Source organism: Sinocyclocheilus rhinocerous, unplaced genomic scaffold (genome assembly GCF_001515625.1).
Source record: "Sinocyclocheilus rhinocerous isolate Xijiao unplaced genomic scaffold, SAMN03320098_v1.1 scaffold1570, whole genome shotgun sequence".
Classification (NCBI taxonomy): Eukaryota; Metazoa; Chordata; class Actinopteri; order Cypriniformes; family Cyprinidae; genus Sinocyclocheilus; species Sinocyclocheilus rhinocerous.
In genome coordinates this window covers 175054-183956 of record NW_015664984.1, presented here as the reverse complement: position 1 = coordinate 183956, position 8903 = coordinate 175054, and positions in this window count along the sequence as shown.

The following is an 8903-nucleotide window of genomic DNA, read 5'->3' as shown; positions in this document are numbered from 1 at the left end:
CTTAATATCCTAATGATTTATGGCATAAAAGAAAAATCAATAATTTTGACCCATACAATGTATTTTTGGCTATTGCTACAAATATATCCCAGTGACTTAAGACTGGTTTTGTAGTCCAGGGTCACATATATATATTGTAAACTATAAAATCTTGCCACTGGAAAACCCATAATCCCTGAGGTTGGATACTTTGCATATACTAGTCTGAGCCTAAATTCTAAAGATGTGTAAATAGTGGTTTCTGAAAATTGACAGTGATTCTAACAGTTTAGTGTTGTTTTTCTTCTTAATAGTGACATATTTTTGTCACACACTATCAGGTGAGTCTTGTGAAGATGTAAGTCAGTTTTGCTTCCTGTCGACCCACACTACACTATTAATACATTTTTGCCAGACATTTGGTGACGACACAGATGAACAAATTATCATTATCATTACTTTTTTCTTTCTCAATCCTTTGATTCTACATCCAGCATACGAATACCATGAAAATCTGCCCAGCTTTTTTCGTTCTTATTGTGTTTTGAATGCTCAGAGCTTACTATGGTGACAGACTCACTTATTTTGCACTTTTGTGCTATGTCCAAAGTTTGGGACATTTTATAACGTTCAATATCATATGCAGTATTAAGAAGCTATACGTCACTGACTCACAGTCAACAGTTGCAGACAGAAACTAGACAGACGTCTGTCTGCTGTACTTAACTAATAAATATATCACTGTCCTCCTCTTTAGCTGATGGATTTTAGCCTGTAATACTGTTTACATCTTTACAATTATTAGAATATTGATTAAGGTAGTTTCATTACAATAAAAGTGCTTTGTATTGTTTAAAATTATTTTTATGTTCTACGTCACGGACCAATAGATTTGCAAATATGAATGAGTTGTTACACATGGGCAAAATCTATACTTTTTATTTGTGCTATGTTCGTTATTAAAACTAGCAGTGTTGTAACCGTTTGTGTCGTTAACTTATAAAATCTACTATATCATATTTCATACACAAATTTCTAAATCTCTAAATTATTCATATGTTTTGCTGAAAAACATGTTGTACACAATCTTCTAAATTTTTTCTGTTGTCTGATTGATAGTTTACACTGTTTTAATCAAGTAAAAGGCCTTTTAGTATAAAAATGTCCACCTTCAGGTTGTGGTACACATGTCTTTTTGAAAGTAAATCGAAAGTAAATACTGATTTTTATAAAGTAAACGTAAAAAAAATTCTTAGCAATAATTCAAAATAAGCACTCACAGGACTGAAGTAACTTGGGTTCACTTAATTATCCACACATAATTAGTTAGAACAATCATGTTAAAATGCAAGTAACAAATATATGATATATCAGACTTTTGAGAAATGTTTACTTGTACATCTCTCAATCATCACTATATTACATTGCATTATATGTTTTGCCCCACAATAAAAACTACAGAGGTTTGATCACAACACTAAGCATTTAAATATCATCTAAGATGTCAGGTGTGACAAGTAATATTTATATGCATTTTATTTAAATAGTCTGCTATACTGTTATAAACATCACGTTACAAACTATCAGAATTTCATCTTATCTTTTGGTCATATAAATATCAGAAAATTGCTCATTTTACTCAGTTTGGACCTCCGAATAAAACCAGGGTGTTTTTTCCCTCCTCGTGTATTAGTTCTATATTGTCCTATATCATACTATTTGAGCCATAAAAGCCTGACGTATTAAATATGATTACTCAACAAAGATTTTATCTAGATGTTCAATGAACTTTCAAAAAATAGATTCAGAATGCTATTATATGTCTGGCTTTAATACTGTTTTTAAAGCTTTGATTAAAGCTTAAAGATATTTAATCAATCATATGTCTATGACCATATTTATGCTTCCTTCCTGCTTTCATTTTCAATTTTCAATCCCTCATCTTCCACTTCACGCACACTGTCTTTCTCTGCATCATCTTGTCTACGTCCTCCCTGCTGCTGTTTTCGTCATCCTATTCTCTTTTGTTTAAACTCCTGCCTCTTCTCCTTCTCCACCCATCTCTCCTCTTCAAACTCCTTGGCTCTTTGTTCTACTTCCCGCCTCAGCCTATTTTTTGCTCGTGCTCGTCTAGGCAGTGCGTAGAAGGATCTCAGTGAGTCAAAAATAACCCAGGACAGATGCAGAGTTGTGCCCTGGGACACTCACGGATCCCCTATCATCCCTCACAAGATGGCCGACAATAATGAGTCATCCACTGCCTCTCTCCATTCACCTACCTAGCAGCCTGTGCACTATTAAAGAATCAACTCTCTTCTTCCTACACAGACACAGACAGACCGACAGACCTACAGACCGATAGACAGACAGACAGACAGACAGACAGACAGACAGATAGATAGATAGATAGATAGATAGATAGATAGGTCTGTCAGTGGGGCCATCATGTGATGGTTTTTGTAAAGCATACTTTCAACCAGAAAATACATGTTACCACCCATATCAGATAACTGTGGTTTGATGAGAATTGTTTGAGGCAGGAGATAAAGGCATCTGGAATTGACTGTATTTTACTTTAAAGACTTTTGCTTCACTGTCTGATACTGATAATCATTTCTAGTGTTCCATGGGCTTCCGATGCCCTCAAGAGGTGAAAGTTTGCAACAGACTTGTCCAATGATCCAGATTTTCCTCTGCTGCTCAGTGCGGTTTTTAGTAATATTGGAAATCTCTTGTCTGTTTATAATCCCTCTTTTCATTTCATAACCTAGAATTGTGTAGCATATTCACTAAAAAGATTTAAAACAGCAACGACTGCAAATAAAGACAGTGAAAGTCTGAAGGCATAAAAGTGTTGGTTGATGTGTAAACGCTCCAGTATATTTATACACATCAACAATTTCAGTGATTGTTATATTAATAAAAGCATATTTTACGTTTTTTTTTTCAAATGAATAGCATATTTCTTTTCTTTTTTTTTATTAGATACTACAAATATTGGGCTTTCTTCTTCTGCCCACAAGTCTATGATACATACACCTTGCCACACAATAATAATAATAATAATAATAATAATAATACACATTCTGGCCACAAGGGGGAAGCATTGTACAAATATCATCAAAGTATTCCTAAAGTTTTATAAGAAATATTTAAACGATCAAAGCATAAAGATATATTCAGATCTAATCTTGTAGTGTAAATTCAAGGAACAGAAGTGAAAACACTAGTTTCAGCTTTATGTTTACAGCAAATACATTGAATTTGGAAATTATTTAATAGTCTGTGCATTCAAGGTCACATTCCATAAAAGAAATAAGCTTTTGTAGGTTACAAACCATCAGTGAACACGGCATAACACGGCTTGTTATGCAAGAAGCAAACAATGAACACAAACATGAAAATAAAAAGTATTATTCAGATGCAACCACTTAAATTTTTGAATATTCTGCTGTTTAGGTGTGACTGACTAGATGTGAATATTTTTGTATAAATACAGTACAAACATTACCCTATACCTTCAGGCTTTGCATAAATACACTAACATAAATGTAAAGGATAAAGAAATACTTAAATAAAAAATTATTATATTAAAATGCTATGATTATTTACTCACTCTCATGCGGTTCCAACCAAGTATGATGTTTTGTCTATGGAACACAAAGGGAGAAATTTGTGACCAAAGGGGGGGGAAAACACATAAAAGTGGTCCATATGATTAGCAAAATATATTCAAAGTCTGTTACCAAACAATAGCTTTGTTAGAACAGACTGAACTGAAAATGATTACCATCTACTCCACAATTCTCTAATTTTATTCTTCATTCTGCATTTACCGCACCAAAGAACAGTGTTGGGAAAGTTACTTACAAAATGTAATACATTACATATTACAAGTTACTGTCATTTGAAAGTAATTAGTTACTTTACAGTATTACTCTCTGAATTGTAATGTTACACTACTTTTGTGTTACTTTCACCAAAATAACCACAGAAATAATGACTAAGCATTCTGAAATGCAAATATGCAGTTTATTGCAGCTCATTATACATCCAGTGAAGGGTGATGTGGTATAATGCCTGTGTAGGCCCCCAAGCCTACAACAACATAATGTAATAGGCACAGTGAAGGCTCATGCCACAATACAATGAGTAACATTCACTGTTAGAATCACAAAAGTAGACAAACTATTAAAATCTGGTCAATTATGGTAGAGATACCCAACACAATAGACACTATAATGCAGCCTATAGCCTAATGACATGGTAAGACGCACAACCACTTTTTCTTATATTTTCTTTTAATTCCAGTTCATAGCACAAATCTGGCATGCATTGAATGGAGGCAACCACTTCATTTTAATCATGATTCAAACAAAGATGCTGTATATATTTAAATTAAATTGTATAATTTAGACATTTGAAGCAAAGACGGAATGGTCTGACCTTAGTTTTGTAAAACTACTCTACATAAAACATACCTGAACAAAACAAAAACATCGGACGGGCTGAATGAGAACACAAATTCACTCTCTGCCAGCAGGTGGCGCTTATGAACAGCAGCAATACAGCCTTTCCTGGGTTACCACAGTAAACAAAGCAGCGCTACTACTTTAAAGGGGTCATATGATGCGATTTCAAGTTTTCCTTTCTCTTTGGAGTATTACAAGCTGTTCGTGAATAGATAAGATCCCTAAAGTTGCAAAGACTAAAGTCTCAAACCCAAAGAGATATTCTTTATAAAAGTTAAGACTGGTCCAAGCCCTCCTAAAATACCTCGTTCAAACACGCCCCCACATGTCTACTTCAAGATGTGGGAAGATTTGCATAACGCCGCCCAAATGTTCACGCAAAGAAAGAAGGCATAACTTTATTGTTGTTGCCACCATGTTGTGAAGACTCTGTAGCTGTGCTCCCTATCCACTATATAGTGCACTACATCGGGTGTCAGCCATTTTGTAGTGCTGTCCGAATTCTGATCGAACGACTTTATTCCCTACATTCGTCCACTACTTTTTACCCACAATGCATTCTGATTTCGAGTGTACAACCCATGGACACTCGCTGAAGCACTATTTCCCACAATCCAATGCGGAGAACCGGCGAGCTGGAAGAGAGAGCGGGAGCGAGCGAGTTTGAATGAGCGATGCCGTTTACATCTTTATTATTTCTGCTTTAATCTTTATTTCATACATTATATTAAAATGTGTTATGTAGGCAATAACTCAGTTTAATATTTTACTAATTTACTGAGGTGGCATCGTTGTTAACTTACAAAAATGTTCGTTAATCACCTGTAGGCCTAGGTAGCGTATTCTGATGTAAAATTAACGGTTGCCTGAGGGCGCTCTACGACCATTATCTTATCTGAGCTCAAAACGCTGCTCATGAGAGTGTCAAGATACTAAAAATAATAAATACATAAAATTATGAACATGTGTTAATGTGTGTTTGTTTTTGTTCTCAGTATTTTAATAGTTTTTATTGATTATGAACATAAAAGCATTACAAAACAAATTAATAATATACCATCGATGAAACCACAAAGCTGACGCGGAGGTATGTATAATTACAATATAAAGTCATTTTGAGTGTTATTGCTATTAATATTATTTTCTAAAATAAGGTGCATGTAATATAAAAGTACATATGTGACGATGTTTTTTCAACAGCTCCAAGTCTCACGCGCAGTGTATACGTCACCGTCCAAATCTGTTCACTTATATCGTTCATTCCTTTCTGATATAGTGCACTCAACTGCATTTAATGATTATGAACATAAAAGCATTACAAAACAAATTAATAATATACCATCGATGAAACCACAAAGCTGACGCGGAGGTATGTATAATTACAATATAAAGTCATTTTGAGTGTTATTGCTATTAATATTATTTTCTAAAATGAGGTACATGTAATATAAAAGTACATATGTGACGATGTTTTTGCAACAGCTCCAAGTCTCACGCGCAGTGTAGCCTACGTCACTGTCCGAATCCGTTCACTTATTTCGTTCATTCCTTTCTGATATAGTGCACTCAACTGCCATACACTATATAGGGATTAGTGAATGAGTGAACGAGTGAGCGATTTCGGACACAGCTGAATTCATTTTATGGAGGACTGTTTCCTGATCCTGGTAGAGTAGACTACAATGCCGGCTCACAGACTGTAAGTACGTTTTCATATTTATAGAATTTGCCACTGACGATTCAAACGAGAGTTTTCAGCAGTGTAGAGTAGCGCTTGTTGTTGTAAAAATCGACGCGTTTCAGAAAGGCGGGGCATAGAGGAGAAACAATAATGTACAGTATGTGGAAAATAATGTGTTTTTTTAACCTTAAACCGCACAAACACATTTCATTACACCAAATACACAAAATAATGTTCTTTTTAGCAACATCATATGACCCATTTTTAATATGCATTATGCATTACAGAGGCAAGATGAAAAGAAAATCTAAACTTTTCTAAAGACTTCTTTCTAAAGTTTCCCTCAGAGATACATTCATATTCATAACCAACATGAATCATCACATTTTTTTTAATCGATTTTCAACCGGCTCTGGGTGCATTACATTATATGAATCATAGCAACGTTAGCTTACCTTGCCATCGCTGGTGTTGACGGGGATTTTGCTGGAAACCCAGCGATTCTACTGTTTGAAGGCTGCATATCTTCCAAAACTTACTCAGCCACAAGTCTCTTCACTTCTCAGGGTTCAAGTAGCCTAGCAAGGCAGACGAGAGAAATGTTATTTCTGTTGCTTTGTCTTTCCCGCGCTCTCATCATTCTCTTCCAGTGTTGCCAACTAATTTTCAGTTAAAGTTGCTAAAGGCAGGTCAATTTGTTGCTAAAAGTTGCTAAATGATGTTGTGACATCATTGTATGATGATGTCACAATGTAACCATAACGCAAAACTGCATCAATTCGTAGAATACACATTGAAATTACTCAAATCTCAGCAAAGAATATAATTTGAAATATGTTCATTTAGATTTATTCGTAAAATTAATATAAACATTTAATATATATTATTTGTAAAAGTAATATAAACATATTTTATTGCATATTTTTATTTTTAATTATAATATTGAATTATTGAAAAGTTACACATTTTTGAACAATTACATTTTATTAGTAAAACTACACATTTAAGTTGAATGCTACATTCTAAGGAAAGTCCATAAAAACAGGGCACAGTGTACTGTGTTAATATGAAGGAATTCTGTGTATTAATTTTTCACCAGCATTTTACCTGTATTTTAAATTACAAGTTTTTAAACGCTGCCATTATCATTTTGATAGATAGATAGATAGATAGATGTGGTTTAAGAGGTAAAATGCATGCCTTTTTTATCATGTGAGTCACTTTTCAAAAGTTACTAAAAGTTGACAAATACATTTATAAAATAGCTAAATTTTTTGCTAGGTGCTTTTTGAAAAGAAAGTTGCTAGGGTAGTCTAAAGCTGATGATACACGGGGCAACTTTTTGAGCAATGTTGCCGGGCAACTTTGAGCAATGTTGCCGCCAACGGGCAGCCAGATGAGACACAGGGCCCATGACCGATCTAAAGTATCCAGATAGACATTTGTTATCCATTCTCAATGTGAAAGTGCCCAAGCAACATTGCTCAAATTTGCCCGGCAAAATTTCGTTGTAGTTTTTGAAAAGTGATTTCTGTCAAATAAAATATCTCCTTTTGAAGTGGACTTTGAGCTTTGTAACTTTGCAGATCTTTTTTATGCTCAAACAGCAACATTACAGACTAACTAAAGTTGAAAAAGTGAAAAAGCATAATAGGACCCCTTTAAGTATTATAAATGGCACTATCTTACATACTTTTGCCATTATTTATTATTGTAATTTTTATAATGACTGATTTTATCATGCTTTTATTACGTTTTTTCTGTCTTTTTTTCAGAGCAGACATGATTACAATGTTAAATGTAAGGCTGATGATACACTGGGCAACTTTTTGAGAAATGTTGCCGTCAACGGGCAGCCAGATGAGACACAGGGCCCATGACCGATCTAAAGTATCCAGATAGACATTTGTTATCCATTCTCAATGTGAAAGTGCCCAAGCAACATTGCTCAAAAAAAGTTGCCCGGCAAAGTTGCTCAAAAAGTTGCCCCGTATCATCAGCCTAAAAGGTTGCTAAATCTAGCAACAAAATTGCTAAGCTGGCAACACTGTCTTCGACTCGGTGTCACACGTATTCCAGCAACAGGAAATACACATACTATTTTACCTGCAGAATTTTTTTTCTCTGGTGCTGCTGGAATGTCTCGCGGTGTTGTTAAATTCTTTAAAAAGTTGTTGTAACGTGCGTTACTGAGATTGTAGCGGGTATAATGCTACACTATTAGATTATCTGTCAAAGTGCCACAGTCTACTTTAACCTATTTGTTTTTTGTATGATAGTACCTCAATTTTATTAGTAATGAGTTATTACTGCATTACAGCAAAAAGTAATGCATTACTGTAATGTCGTTACTTTTGTAATGCGTTACTCCCAACACAACACAATGACATGAAACTTCAGAAGACTTGCAGTATGGGTGCCATAAGTCATATGACTTTTATGATTTTGTGGTTTTTGGAGTTTTGTTTTTCAAATATCAAACATTCTTCACAAATGTAAGCCATCATATGACAATTATATTGTATGGAGACAGTAAAAATGCACAAACACATCATGAGAGCAGAGAAGTAAATAAGGAAACTCATTTTATAGAACCTAAAACTAAAACTATATGGGATCTTTAGTTAAAGTTATGTAAACTTTTAAACTTATTGGGCCTAAATGTAATTTTTAGACATATTTTAAGCATGAGAGACACAAAAGAGTACTTTTTTTTAGCACTACACTGTAAACAAAAAATATATACAGTATATATATATATATATATATAT